The sequence below is a fragment of the Bacillus rossius genome, chromosome 7 (genome assembly GCF_032445375.1).
Source record: "Bacillus rossius redtenbacheri isolate Brsri chromosome 7, Brsri_v3, whole genome shotgun sequence".
Lineage (NCBI taxonomy): Eukaryota > Metazoa > Arthropoda > Insecta > Phasmatodea > Bacillidae > Bacillus > Bacillus rossius.
In genome coordinates, this window is record NC_086335.1 from 47134698 (window position 1) to 47151102 (window position 16405).

Consider the following 16405-nt stretch of genomic DNA (forward strand, 5'->3'; position numbering starts at 1 on the left):
ATGAACAGTAAGCCAATAGCAAAATCATCTAAAAGGTATATGTATTTGACTTCTAGCCTATCGCCGAATGAATCCGCGAATTTTTCCGGTCTCTATTAATTATAGATGCTCACATGCATCGTGAGAGTCCGTATAAAGCCTATTACAATTCTATAAGTATACATTAAAATGCTTTTAAAATATACATGTGTAATATAATTAAAACTTGTTTAAGTAAGATCATCACAAAAAAAATGAAAATCCTTCAACAGTAAGTGATGTTTTATAAGATTTTAACAAAACACATCTTACAATAAGAGAATACTAATCATACCACATAATTCAACACAAAATATACATTCCAGTAGGCGCTACATAAAAACAACTTCTATTTTTATGCTGATTACTCTGCATTGTTTTATATATATATATCATTATTTCTAACTTTTAATATTCTCTACACATTAACTGAAATTACTTATTTACAGAGTCTTAGCTAATGTTGGTCTGTACCACATACAGTTCGTACGATATCTCTACGCAAAACACATACAGTTCATTATTAGTAATATCAATTATATTTCATGAACATAATGAAATTAGTATAGGCCCTAGGTTGTTCACTGTTAATTGAGTACTTCTGAAGTATTTTCATTGTGAGTTAACATACATACCAAATGCCATTCTTCCAGTAAAGTTACAAAGAAGACAACAAGATAATATAAATATGTATGTAGTACCATATTTTAAACTCCTATTAAATGAATAATAACTCAATCTCTATTCTGGACTATTAAGTAATAATTTTTATTACTGTTATTTATAACTTAAATAAAATGACAACTAACAAATTAGTAAAAAATAGAATTACGTGCGATATAGTGTGACATTTGTACTTGGACGGCAAACGAAGATAATAAAATGTCTATGACAATGTTAACTTTACTCATTATTATGGAAAGAAACAAAATGGGCAGATAAGCATATTCTACGCTGACATTTAAAAATGCTCAATTCAAAATGAACATTCCCTAGCAAGAAAATTTATTTTATATCACCACAAAAAATCAAACTGCGGCGTCATTTTCCCGATGACAAACAAAAAATTTGTATGGTCGCGAATAATACATTCGTATAGCGTCACATCAGCGGAATATTCCCTTGGCATAAATGTGTGAAGTCTGTGGCACTTATGGAGAAGTAAACCTTCGCTCGAACACAAAAACAAATGAACGAACAGCTTTTTTTTTTTTGATAAGATGTGCAATCGGAGACCCCTGGGTGGTTGAAGAGTGTCAGGTCGGTCGCCAGACCAGATAGTAAAAGCTCAGGGGCTGAGGATAGAAAAGGCATATCTCCAAATTATTAAGTATAAATGTTGTCATGTAATTGTTAAAGACTTGATTACACCCAGGTTTATAAACCCATCATGATCATGAAGACACTGATCGGAAGGTAATGTGCAATACATTTCAATGGCGTTTTCAGTTTTTGCTAAATAATTATAAATATAAGCAAAATTTCAATGTATCTGGACAAATCAAAATATTGATAATATTATTTTCATCACAGAAATAATATATGATATGATAACTAAATTTGAAAAAAGCGGTTATGTTAAATGTATTGTATACTTTCAGTAGGCAAAATTTCCGGCCCCTACCTCTTATAGACTTTGAGAAAAACTGCCTTTTAAAATAACATTGATATAGATAGGAGCGCAAATTTGTGACACGGCCTCTTAAGCAACACAAAGCCAATGAGTGGTTTGAGGTTAGACCAAGAAATTCAATTGTTTACTTGTATTATTTGTGTCTTTTTAACTCAAGTGTTCACTTAAACATAAACCATCTTTGAAAAAAAACGGGTCTTCATGCATGGCATGTTATATGTGGCATTTTCTAGAGTTAAGCGACCAACTACGTTAAAAGTCCATCTTCCAAATGAAAATCTTCGACATACCCGCAATATAGTATGGAAGGAAGTATTATATTAAGACCCGATTTCAAAATTAAAACTGTGATTACAAAAAAATATACCTATATACTTACGTATTTGATTGATAAACTGTAAAAAATTATGTATTTGTTGCACTCGTGATTTTTTATTTAAATAACCAGTTCATATTTTATTATTATTATGTCGGTAAGATCGAAAAATATTATTCATATTTCATCATTTCATCAGTATGTACCTAATTAATATTTAAATATAATTTCTAAAAAAAACACACTTTACCAACAAAACAATACCGAGCAAAGCTCGGTCATTCAGGTACTATTTAATAATATACTAATACTTATTATAAGTAACGAAAATATTTCAAATAAGATTTTTAATTTTAACAAGCTGGGAACAGTGGGCACCATTTACTCTATATTGCAATCTAAGCGTGAGATGGACTATAGGAGTTTATATACACTAATAAATATATTTATATAATTCTTAAATGTTCTACAGTTGATTCGAAATAACTTAAAAGTATACTCGTCTTCCGGGGGAATTGCGAGGCTGTCAATGCTTAATCCAATCAATTGTCTCGACGTTTAGCGAATGTCAAGCTCCACATAATTATTGTTCATTCATCTTCTTTTCATTTATTACTTCTCCCTCCGTCAATGACCTTCCTGGTGATATTTAGTAACTGGTCGTCCATGCCTCCGTTCTGTCGTTTCTTCAAACTTCATCCCAGCTCAAAGTTGTCTGCTCTCTAGTCTTCCTTATTTAATGTTCATGAAATGTTCTTCCTTCCGTAAGACGGCCGCTTGTTTCGGGCATACGAGCTCTGAGAGCGCGGGGGCGCTAAGGGCGACAACTGGCTCGCGCATCACACGCCTCACTACCTCTACGCGCCTCTATGGGACATTTACTGATTCATACCCATTGCAACCCTCATGTAAGTTTTACCTGGGCCCAACTTAGCCATAGCTGTCGTGGCTGGCCAATTCCTGCACAAAGCACACGATGCATGCGACCCCTCTCCCTGCATGGCTAATCCCAGCACGACTATAGGCGTGTAGGCTCTACCTAGGTTCCCTGCACTTCCACGCACCAATTACAATGCCGCGAATATAATTTTTTTCATTCCTGAAAAAAGTCCGTGAAAACACCCGTTTTAAGTCATTTTTCACTGTCCAAAATTTTAGCGTCGTAGACGAAACCACGGAACGAAAACTTGTGTAGACAAGTACAATGGCTCTTAAATGCTCTTCCTAATAAGACACTTCGTGAATGACGCGCTGGCACCCGGAGATCTTCACGCCGTATGGAGCCCGGCCCGGCAGGCACCTTAAGGGCGTGTGTCCCTTCACACGTCATTATTTCATATTTAGGTTTCACACGGTTAAACCTGCCGACCTTTTCAGTGGCCGAACTTTCACAAAATGATTTAAAAAAATGTTTATCGCATACATTTTGCATAATTATCTGCCAGAGATGAATTTTTACCTTTTTTTTTGTGCAGTATAGATAAGGAGAATGAAATTGAAAATAAAAAACGGGATTTTTGTTGTTTTTAAGTTCATTTTATTGGCTCCTATGTGAAATGGTTTAATTTCTTTCAGAATTTTTTTTTTTTTTGTAATTCTACCAGGCTTTTTTAAAATAATCAGAATTCATATGATTTTAAAAGGCTAAATAAAATAAAATTAATTTTTCTGAAATAATTTTAAACCACATCACGTAGTAGCCACAAGCATAGCCTTTAAGTTTAAATTTTTTTTTAGTTATTCATCCAATTTGGTTCTCTTTACCCACAGTGCACAAAAATGTTAAAAATTCAACATAGCCAGATGATTACAAGATTAATCATGTTAATCATAAAAATAAAATATTGACCTGAAACGGGACATACGCTCTTGCCCTATTTCTCCATCAGTTGCCTGACAAGAAATCTTCAACACGTGATCCATATCTCCATTTTCTGCATCCTAGGTAATTCATTAGGTAGAAGGAATTCAAGTGAACAGGAAAACGTTTTTTGGTGTGATGGGTGTGCTTTGCTGCACGCGCTTTCTGTTTCACAGATAACGCCTCGCAAACAGGTGATACAGTAAGAATAAACTGTAAACATTTATAAGCCGAAATAGCTCAGCTGGGAGAGCGTTAGACTGAAGATCTAAAGGTCCCTGGTTCGATCCCGGGTTTCGGCAGAGGTTTATTTTTTTCTCGCGAACAATTATTCGCAACTGTCACTATTCTGCATTTGTATTTCCAACCTATTTATGTTTCATTTGGAATTGACGGAACAAATTTTTTCTACTTCTGGCAGCCTATACGAACTGCAAATCGTTACAGAATTCATATTAAGGCTCGGATCTCCATTTTGTCGACCTTTCACTTCCGCTTTTGACTTCGCCGCAGTATGGCGTATTCTAAAACGCTTTTCGTAAACAGAAACCACTCTGATATCTTGAGAAGTTTTCAAACCGCGTGTATTTTTTTCTGAATCTCTGCCCGGAAAGACGGGGTAGTAGATTGCAAGTTGGGAAGAATTATTATTCTTTACGCACGGTTTTTATTGCCCTAGGACTTTAAGGGCTCCACCTACGCGGGCATATATACGGTGCGCAGAGCTTCAGGACAATCGCCACGATTTGAAAACTACTCAAAATATCCGAGTGGGGGTCTGCTTAAGAAAAGCATTTAAGAGTTCGCTGAGGGCCGAAAAGTACGTTTTATTTCGGATTAAATTTTTAAATTGTGTTTCTAGAGAAGTTAAAATGGCTAACACGCATGTTTTAAGGGTAATTTTAAGCGTAAAACAACCGGTGCAGATTCTTGAAAGCACTTAAGGGCCTTGCATTACATCATTAACTTCATTTACAAGCCATAAAATGTTACGGTCATCGCTCAAATTTCACAGTTATCCTGTGACGAGAAGACTGCCCGCCAGTTCAGAGCCTTAGAGACGATACCGCGCTAGAAGCACCAGCGAGCGTCCCATCATCCCGCCTCACCGACTCACACACACACACACCCCTGACGAGGCGGGGGCCCCTTAAAGCCAACACGTCGTCCCATTTGTCAGCAGGGGTGCTTATCTCCCGCGCCGTGGAGACGCGATTTAATTCGCGAAAAAGGACAAGGAAGGCTCCCGGGCGCGATCTGATACGACCGCCGACAAGACGCGAAGACGCGTTCCGCTGTGCAGCGCTCGTAAAAAAAAAAAAAAAACTAGTAACACGACTTCGTAGCACCTGGAACACAACCTCGAGAGTCGTAAAACACGTCTGGGACGCGGGAATGTGTCTACGCCATGCAGGTACTAATTAGTACATGCAGGTTGATGTTTGTTCTCAAGTTCAAGTAGCTCTGGTTATCAAAAACAAATCGCAGTTGCATGAAGGCTCATATGTAAGGAGAAAAAGCAATGTTTTTTTTTTTTCGCGAAAATATTTCCAGACCACCTGTGTGTTATAATTTTGTAGCATTGACTTCGTTTCCTGGTTAGTCTGTTTTTTTTTTTTTTTCAGGTACACGTCTGATGTCGGCACACCACTCACAGTCATCCAGTACGGAAGCAAACGCGTCCTTGATGGCCCGCACGGGTGTAACTTATTGCAGTCCAATGAGCGATAAGGATTATTTCGCGAAAAATTCATGCCCCTGGTGATATGCTGGAAGTTTTGTTTTAATATCTAACCAGGACTTGTGGAAGAAAGTTGTGAGAATATATTTTTGATGAGCCTTTTTCTAGATGCCGGGATCTATTACACTACATACCCGGAAAAATTTGTTTTAAATCATTGCTTAAAAAAAAAAAAAAAAAAAAATGAGGCTGCCTGAGAAACCGAAGTGATTTTTTAAAACCTTAAATAGTTGAATGAAAAGTTTCACTTATAAAAGGTGCTTTTATTAAGTTTTAAGGTGCGTTTAAAGAAAAGTCTTCACTTCAATTATGCATGTTCAGTGGCCATAAATTTAACAATACATCATTCGTTTAAGCTGGTTATAATACGAAACTCGGACACGAAACGTAACTAGCTATATAGCATATATATATATATATATATAATGCTGAGCTTGATAAATATATATATATGCAGACTGTCTTTACAACTACATTTCTAGACGCAAATCACGTGTAGTTTCGCAACGCGACGCTAGAATTCGCTGCCGGAGCAGCTGGTCGACTATGGAATCATTTGAATAGCATACTGAAATTTTAAACTATGTAAGCCTAATGAAACGGCTCCAATAAAAGCTAGAAAAAATTGAAAAAATACTTAATTCCTGTATGGAACTGACTTTCAAATAGGAATTTTATTAAAATACTGCCCATCTCGTTATAATTCATTAAACGATTAACACTATTAAGTTTCATTTCGGCATTGTGAACTGCTCGCGTCATCCGCCACAAATTGCAGCACCATCTGTTACACATTTCCGTTCCTTGACTTCCGTCGCATTCACGAAATCACTCCCACCAAATGCCGTATACCGAGAGCTAAGATGTTACACATCAAAAACATTTGTAAACCCTACCTGTTCATGTTTGTTGCTGTCGGATGTTCACACTAATTTGAAGTAAAATTTCCCCGGTCTTTTTTTGGACATTCCCTGAGAAAAATTTTAAATGTCCTTTTTTTATATATTTACCTATTTTGCAGATTTTCTGAAAGTAACCTTGCATACTCCATTTTATAGTGTGTATGACTATGCAAAAATACACTATATGAAGAAAAAAAAAGGCTTTCACAGTTTGGGTGATGGCAGACTGGGGCATCGCATTACCTCCCTCAAATTTCCGTGATTTTTCTAGAGTTTCAAGAAAATTCCTTGACTTTCCCGGGCCAATTACAACCACCCCCGACTTACCAGAATATGTTCGGCCATGTTGAGTAGTTTCCAAATCGCGCTGTTTTTGTTTTTCGAAGCTCTGCGCACCGCGTGTGTGCCCGGGCGGGCGGGGATCTTAAGGGTTGTCTTCAGGGGCCTTAAGGGTAGTCTTCAGGGGCCTTAAGGGTAGTCTTCAGCGGCCGTGGTGCGCGCAAGGCAGCGTGAGGGGAGCGCACGCTCTCTCGAATGGGCGACTTTCGAGGAAGCACCACCGACGGCGATAAAAAGGGGAGATGCGGAAGAGTTAACAGGAGAAGAAGACGAAGAAGGCTGAAGGGGAGAACCAAAAACCGAGGAAGTATTACATTCCCTGCCGCGGCGAGGCACGATATTTTACGGTCTGGGTTTTCGAGAAACGTCATTTAAAAAAAATAAAGAACGTGGACTGTGGAAACGGCTAACTACATTACGGGAGTGTTTTGTTACCGGCCTCAGAAGTGATGTAGCAGGGAAACATCCTCGCCTCTCTCCCTAGGCGTGCTTCACCGCTCGTCACGGTAGTAGCCATCAGGTTCCCGGCCTCTTGTTTCTGGAAGCAACTGCCCCCCCCCCCTGCCCACCTCCTCCTCTTCCCCAGAAGTTAATTGGTCCCTCCCGCTGTTGTTCTTTCATGAAGTGCATGTCTACGCATAATTTATTACGATTACCTGCTCTCTACGACTTAGTGGAAACGAGCACTAACACATTTAACAAACAGGAATTTTTTTCCCCAGAAACCTCTAACAAAGAATATTTGGGTATATGGGTCCTTGGACGCTCTATGCAGGGGGTACTTGAAAACATGGGCATCCAGCACGGAGGACTTGGGTACTTCAGCTCTCTATCAGGCTGTTCTTGGCGCTGTATCAGGGGCAGTGCTGCCAACTGCCAGGCACATCCATCCGTAATTACTATTATGCATACAAATCAACACGTAGGCCTACCTAGTAAACAAACGCCGCGAAGTTTACCCTGGATACTAGACTCAAAAATATAATGTAACACCACTTCTATACAGTAACAAAATAATATAGCCATTAAGTAATTTAACAATTACGCAGGTTTGCAAACCTCACTCAAAAAATCAAAAATCTAAGATAAGTTTCAGGATTCACATTTATGTTAAGTACCTTAAAAAAGATTTACCTTCTGATTGCATGAGATATGAGCTATATTTATCTACGATATGCTGGTTTTGAGACCTCCTTAAGTTTATCTGCTTTCGTAATAAATACAGAAAACTCCGTAGTCCCGTAAATTGACAATTAAATCAGTAAAAATTACTGAAAATCCGTAACACTTAGCACAGGGTTAATAAGTCACTAAACTTTTCACCGAATCTTTCAACGTTAAAGTTCAAATTAACGTCAGAATTTAGTCGTCAAAAAAAAGGGGGGGGGGGGGAGGGGATGATTGAATTAACGAACCGATCGTTCACAAAATACTGACACGTGGTAAGACATAGGACTTGCAGACCAGAACAGCCGTGTACGAATCACGGTCTGCATATGCTGATTTCTGTTACCATGGATACGAAGTTGCGACACAACAAAACAAAAAAAAAATTGCCATGCTTATACACAGGGGCGCTAATCTTGCGGATTCTCAGGGGTGGGGAAGGGGGGGGGGACCGCGTGGCCCAAGAGTTTTGCGCGTGGGTTTAAACGGACATAGTCATCTTTTGTATTTTGTCCACTGCCCATATTTTGGGCATTATATATGCGTGCAATAAGCTGAAATCTATAAATGTACAGAAAGTTTTTCATAAAACATAGTTTTGACGTACGTTTATATGCCCTGTTTCACAGACACTATTTCGCAAGCGCAAACGGGCCCCCTCAGTGAGGGGCTTCTTGATTACAACCGCCCCCCCCCCCCAAACCCCCACTACCGGGATCTAAGCTCATGCTTATACAGTATACCATCCACAGGAAGTATCAGAAAACAAGGCTAAATAAAATAAGGCCAAATTTATATAACAAGGGGGCCCCCCCACCAAAAAAAATTAAATACAGTGACGCAATATTGCGAGTGAGGGCGACAGTAGGCCCTATGAAATCCCACCGGTGCTAGTTCCTTTGCATTTTCATATCGGAATGAGAAAAAAACGTGCACACATTCTCACATCCTACCCCCACCCCCACTCCATACACACAACACGGCCTAGCTTCTAGCCTTCTTGTAGCGCACGTGCAGATATCTCAAGGCGAAAGAGAGGAGAGAAGGGAAGAAAAAAAATTGTATGTGCTTGAAGCCAAGGTCGCGAGAGGCAGATGCATCGGCCCAAGTCGCCGAGAAGCAGCGCGCGCGAGCGAGCTATAGTCTGTTCCCACCTAACTTTCCTCGCGATCGACAGTATTTCAGTCAACAGTGTCAGTAAACAACTTCGTGCGTTCGTCAGTGTTGGCGAACAAAAAACATCGTGCGTTGCTTTGTAAGTAACGGTTGACGCTGGTGCCACTTATTTTTTTTAGAACAGTCAAAATTTGAGAAACTTTGCACGACGCAGACTGTACATGTGTGCGCCAAGGGAGAGACAACGCGGAGAGACATGACAACATGAGTGTCACGAAGGTCAATTACTTCAGGGGAAAAAAAATCTCCGATGTACAGAAAAGATCGTGCAATGTTTTAAGAGGCGAGTTACCTAAATAATTATACTAGTATATTCATTTCTGGTTTTTGTCTATGATTTAATAAAAAAAATTCTATATAAAACTATATTTCATTGTTTATAATAATGTTTTATAAATTCAATTTGAGTTGATTTAGTTATTATAAAAACTATTAAAGTCAATTTGTATTTCAACTAGTATATTATCACCCCAGCATGTAATCATGTGGTATACAGTTTGTATGTGTGTCCTTTTTTTAAAATATATATATATATTTTTTTTTCAAAACAATTTCTCGAAAAACTAAGTTCTTTCAAATAAACGTGCTACTTTCGGTTGAATCGCCTAGATCTCCAAAAGCTAGCAAGTGGTTTGAACCTTGGAAAGATATTTTTTAAGATGAGGTCTCACACGTCATCTCATTTTTTTTCTTCCTCGTCGTAAGAATTTCAGCTACTCAAAAACGTAGGGAAAGTTTCACCGTGTGGAACGTAAATAGAAAATAATGACCTGGAACCGGAAATACACCCTTAAGCGACGGGACCTCTAAGACTGTAGTAAGTCATAAGTAGAGACCGGAAAAATTCGCGGATTCATTTCGCGATAGGCTAAAATACAAATAGTTATACCTCAGTGCTGCCTCTGCTATGGGCTCACAGCTTACCTGGATGACTCTGGGCCAATGTGAAACACCCAACCAAAGCTGTATCGAATCACAGGCTGCTACGTTGGGACGTTTCACAAGACAGCAGCCAATGAGTGGGTGGCATTTGACCGAGTGTACGTAGAACTATGGAGTTCATCCTACCGGTCATTGAACCCGCGAATTTTTCCGGTCCCTAGTCATAAGTCATCCCTGAGCGTGTGTGCGAGTGTGTTGGGATCCGAAGACTTTATCCAAGACCTTATCTACATTACCACGTGCTCACAGAAGAAGAAAAATGTGTTAAGGTCGAGGATAGAGGGAAAGGGGAGGGAAAAAAAGTCAGTACTTGCGCAACCGGCGGCCACTCTGCGTCTCTGCACATGAGTTGTAACGAGTCCTCCGCCCGCCGGCCTAACCTCCGCTCCGACAGAGACCTCATCCCGAAGCTGGATGCAGACCCTCTCTCCACATGGGCTCCGAGACTGTCTTTTTTTTTTACGTACTTTCTTTCCTTCCTTTCCCACGATGGCTTCGCGCGCGTGGAAAAACCGACCATGTCTCTTCGCCAGCGCGTGCTACGAGCGGGCTGATTACGAAAACACCGCGGGGACACGACAAGGGACGTACACAGGATTTCATTTCAGGGGGCTGGTGGTGGAGGGAAATTTCACATTAAGTAATATCATTACTGGGGAGCACAAATACTCAAAATATATATCTGGAGGTCTTCCAGGAGAAAAAATTTTGCATTTCAAGGTCACAAAACAGATCATAAATTCAGGTAGTGACTTACCTCAAACATGAAGCATGAGATGAAATGAACACCATTAACGAGTTAGCGCTGCAAAACGGATGTCAAAATACCCAAATACCGATCACTCACTAGAAATACCTACACCATAACGGCAGAACTTGCAGCGCTACACATCAGTGTTGGCAGCCGTGTACCGAACCCGTGGACTTTGGGTTTAGGTTTTTTCAAAAAAAGTTGAAAATAAAAACAGTCAATGACCCACTTGGATTTTTCAATAGTAATACAAATAAAAATTCATACATTACTGTGTTAGATTTTTAATCTAACATTGTCAAGCACATGTCAAAATCAAAAACAAAAAAATAATTCATATGAGATTCACGAGTTACCAAATCAAATTAAACCACCGTGATAAGATACTATTTGTACCCTTAGAAATTCATACAAGCAATAGATAGTATACAATGATAGAATTGAAGAGTGTAAACAACTAAACCAGTTTTCAGTGGGATTAATATTAACCAGTTTATGGTTTTAAAAACTCATTTTCAGAAAATCCACAAAAATGCGGACTATTTAAAAAGTTACATAACAAAACCAAGGTTTTATTACAAAAAAAAACTAGGTTTTATTTCTTAAAAAAACGGGGTTTTGCCACGCATGGCCCACTGTTTGCTTTGAATGTATTGAATGTTGTTGGTGGAAATTTTAGATTGTTTAAGATTTCGAGGGGGAAGGAAGGGGTGCGTATTCGAAGACCCTCTTTCCTCTTGGACATGTGTATTCTCCACGCTCCATCCAAACACGTACCGCAACGTGCTGTTTTTTTTTCTTTATAATCCGTGACTCTTGTGAACTACGGTGTAAATCAATGACGTCAAAGCGCAAGCAACCACAAAAAAAAAAGCTAACGTCTTTGCTGAATTTTTTGTCAGTAAAATATGTCTATTTTGTTTCACTGGTTACTCAATCATATTAACGGTTCTTTGGTCAATTCACCAGCCAGCGCTCTCATGCATTCTTTTGGACATTCATATCAGGGGCCCATTTCACAAAAGTACAAGACTGAAACTAACAAGTAAAATTTTAAAAAGTTCGTTAAAATATACAGTAACAAGTATTTAATAAAAGTACTTTTGTAAACTTGTAATGAAAAGTCAATTTTTCCACACGTTTACAAGTTATTTACTTGTAAGCTACCTAAAAATCTATGGGCCATTGATAACTCTAGCTAATAAACTTGTAGCTAACACATGTCTACTACTTATTGCCTACCTACAATTACAAGTTTACTAATAATTATCCTAGAGAGATGTTGTGGTTTAGTTTTTCAACTCAGTTGAAATATTAAAAAAAAAAACACACACAACTAAAATTATGAACAAATCTATGATGCAACTAGAAAATAATAGGTAACCCTTTACGAGGTTACATAGCCAAATATTGTTGGTTAAAAAATTTAGTTATGTCACTAGAACTTGTTCGTTACAATTTGTACCAACTACCAAACAAGTCATACACAGAACAAGTCTTTTACTTGTTAGTGACAATTTTAAGACAATTTACGAGACGTGCTTGTTCGTAAAAACTTGTGATTTCAAGTGCTTGTTTCTTACAATTGTCACTCACAAGAAAGACTTGTTGTAGCTTTGTGGGATGGGCGCTATGGTTGGTGCCTCAAGAGGACTGCGCAGGGCCACGGAGGAGGGATATAGGGTGTCGCAGAGTTCACGAGGCGCATGGGAACCGGTCGGTGAGAGGGGTGGGGGAGGAAGGAAGAGGTTCGGCGCTGGCCGCAAGAGGCCACGATTTTTTTTTTCCTAACCTAACTAAAACTAAGTGTATTTTGGAGGGGTCCGGGTTAGGGAGGGACCTTGGTGCGTCTCAGGCCGAAGCCTATACGCCTAGTCATGCTGGGATTAGCCATGCAGGGAGAGGGTCGCATGCATCATGTGCTGGGAGGGGATTGCGGATTGGCCATACATGGCAGCGATTGGCGCCATGACTAACTCCCCTCACTTTTAAATCTAGACTATAACTAGAGATAGGTTGGGCCCAGGTAAAACCTGCATAGACACAGGGAAAACCCTGGGCACATTCATGCGGGATGCAAATTGGCATGCATTACGTGTAGGAATTTACAGGAGACAGAGGATGGTCTGGATGAAGTGTTGGACAGAGTAGAAAAGAGTCTACCATGCGGGGGTTGGGCACTTGGACTCGTGGTCCGCTTTGCTATTTGTCCAGTACTGTATTTAGTGACCAGGGACGCAAGCGCCCCTGGTGGTGAGTGGTTGCACTGACCACTCACTCCGCCGCCAGTCAGCACCGCAAGAGGCCACCTCGCACGCAAATCGGCCGAGAGAAGACGGAAATGCACGATGTACCGCCGAGAGCAGGGCGCCATTAGCTTGTCTCTCATTCCCCGCGCCGCAACCAACGGCAACAAGGGAAAAATAAATAAAAAATCGCGAGTACGTAAACGCAAAGAAACTCGCTCTCCATCATCTAGCCTTGATGGTTTTCCAGTCACACCGACAACTATTGAACAGCGTGATAACGACAGGTTTTACCGATGATTTATTATAATTATATGATAGTATGGATACCAATTACTATTAATGTACAGTAACAGGAACGGTTCAATAAATTTTCCTGTTGGTTGCAGACTTTAGTAATAAGTAGTTACTGATTTCATTAATCCACGAGCAGATTTTTTTTTTTTTTAAGTATTCTTATGTAAGAACAAACGAACTTCTCTTTAAGTTATATACATTGCATTTCCTACACAAGCGTTGCGAATTTCGAGCAATACCATAGGGTGCAAAGTGCTGTGAGTTACGCCTTTCTCGTCTTGCAGTGCTAAAAACCCGCCAAGTCCCCGCGCTGCAGTTGAAAAAGTGCAGTTGTGAAATGCAGGCCGAAGAATGGGACGGCTGAAGAAGCAAACGGGGCTCACGGGCAAAATAATGGGGGGAGTTCGTTGTTTCTTTCGCGCTCGTCGCAGGAAATGGGGCCGGGGGGGGGGGGGAATCCCTCCCCGCCTCTCGAGGGCCGCTCGCCCGGGGAGGAAGTGCAGCGATGTGTGCATGCACTCAGGGCTTGTTGCATCGCGGGGAACAAAAGACGTGGAGTGGTGAGTCACGCGGAGGGGACCGAGAGATTGTGGCCGGCAGGGCCACATTTTTACTTGTAATTTATTTTTGTTCCTGGTCTCTAGTTTTATATGTTTTTTTATTTCACGTATTTTTACGCCTTTTTTAATTAATGTTAATTTATCTGTAAATTTTTTTTAATTATATTTGTTTCTGTTAATTAGTAATACGCTGTTTGGTAGCTATCGATTATGAGTTTAAGAACATCGATTGTGTTTCACGTAAATACCACTTGGCGAGCGCCCGGCGGTTGGCTGATGACGTCAGACATTCGGCTTTCCGGGAGTGAAAATCAGCTGGGGCCGCGGAGAGTTGGTGCCGAGCGACCGTCGAGGACAGAGCCATGTGACGGCGCGGACTGGTATGCCGGACGGCAACGGGCGACGAAGAGTATTGGGTTGGAGGCTCCACGATGGGTGACAGGGCAAATGGATTGCCCTGTGGTACAGAAGAAATCAAGGTAAAGAGAGGCCGCGATTTTGATTTTTACCCTCGTGGTGCTGCACTGGTTTTTGGCAAACCTAGTGAACTGTGTATTTTCCCATACTAAATTTTATTTGGACGGAACTTTTATTAGCCTGTTTGGTGAAGAGGCCCATTTGTTTCACACGTTGTTCCAGTGTGGGATTTTTTAATAAGGTCGCCCGTTTGCCTGTAGTTGTAATAAAAGTATAAGTTTGGAAGAAACGAACATTTTGCAATTTGCTTTTGAGACTTTGTCTTCGGAATTTGCATACTTAAAGTTGGCTTTAGCTAATATATCAGCTTGTGCAGTATTATTAAATGTATGCGATCGGTATTGGACTACATGCGCAGCCTGATGTTGGTTGGTGCGGCCATTCTACGTTTTTATAAAATCATTGGCAAGTTAATAAAGAAGTAAGACTTTGTTTGAAGCTGATGATAAATACTTCTGTGGTAACATGGTTATGTTACGTGAAGAGTTTTTGCTACATTTCCCTTAAAAATAAGATAATTTTTTTTTGGTCATCGTTCACGCCTTTGTGAATTCGTACCTATGGCCCGGCGTGGCATTAGACTCTGGAGTTGGTGAGGAAGGTCAGGAAGCCAGCGCACGCCTAGGATATTAACTTTGTTTTTTTGGCAAGTCTTTAGCAACGAACATCTGAAGAAAGACTAAACCGTTGATTGAGAGTTTAAGAACTTTATTTAAATAATTTGTTTGTACTTCAGTATTATTTTTGTAGATTTTTTATATATTTGTATTGATTGTCTTGTTTGATTTTTGGTATTAGGGCAGTCAGTAAATTTTGATATTTTATAGTGGCCACGCCTCACGCCCTTATATATTTTTATACTTGTTGTTATCAGTATTTATATTTTTACGATTTTTTAAAGGTTATTGTTAGTATCGCAAATGGGGATAAGATGCTGCCATTATTAACGTCAGCTTTTGTAACTAAGCTTGTATGGTTATGTATAGTAAAAATTATTTTTGCAAATTTCTATTTTTTAATATCATACGTCCAAAGTCTTGCCTCTTGTTTGTTTAATGGGTACTCTGCTATTATAGCCTTTGAATTTTTTGGCCTGACCCCTGGGCAGTGGTGTGGGGAATTTATATTGTTTAGCTTTTTATGCCTGGTTTTAATATTTATTTTTTCCCTTCGCGCCCAGAGTGAGTCGGGGACGCAACCCCTCTTCCAATTAAGGAGGAAGAAGGGTTTCAACCTGCGCCACTCTGCTGGGCAGAGACTTTGGACTTTTGCGATTTTGCTGACTTTTTTGATTTTTTTAATAATGGCAGTTTCTTGGATTTATAAACTTCCCAAAGAACAGGTTTACGCTAATTTGCAAGCAGCGGGAGTAGAGAGTGGTCTGGAGGATGACATTGATACCTTACGCAGGAAATTAAGTACCCACATTAAAGAAGGGAGGAAAAAACCTGTTGAGGAAAATGTGGAGAATTCGGAGATCAGCCAAGTAAATTCATTGAATACTGCTATGCAAAGTAAATTGCTTTTTAAAGAACTGGATAGGTTGCCATCTTTATGCTCCGGTGGGCCAAGAGATTTAATAAAGTTTTGCTTGGGGGTAGATAGTTTGAAAACTAATTGTTGTTTACAAAATGAGCAAGAATTGTTAAGGTGTATTTCGACTAAATGTAGCGGGATCGCTAGAGACGTGATTACGTCAGGTATAAATAAGTCTGTTGGATGGTCGGTAGTGAAAGAGAATTTGTGGGAATATTTGTGCCCTAAGAGGGTGAAGGACGATCTAATTAAGGAATTGATTTTCCGTTTTCAACGGGAAAATGAAAGCACCTTAGAATTTATACAGGATATTAGAAATCACGTTAATGTATTTGGTCTGCAGTTAGATGATCACCGTTTTGTAGCTATTATTTTGGAAAATCTAAATCCTGCCATCAGACACGAATGCGCATTTATTGGCAGACCTAATAGTGTGGAGGAAC

The 16405-nt window shown here is 39.7% G+C and overlaps 1 protein-coding gene and 1 non-coding gene across 2 annotated transcripts in view; one reads left to right on the plus strand and one right to left on the minus strand.

The window, feature by feature from the left end:
• Positions 1 to 16405, minus strand: part of LOC134533969 (ski oncogene) — a 371182-nt gene that overhangs the window by 113709 nt on the left and 241068 nt on the right. The gene's annotated exons all lie outside the window — the stretch shown is intronic.
• Trnaf-gaa (transfer RNA phenylalanine (anticodon GAA)) lies at positions 4058 to 4130 on the plus strand. The gene has a single exon. It is a non-coding gene; the product is annotated as a tRNA-Phe (tRNA).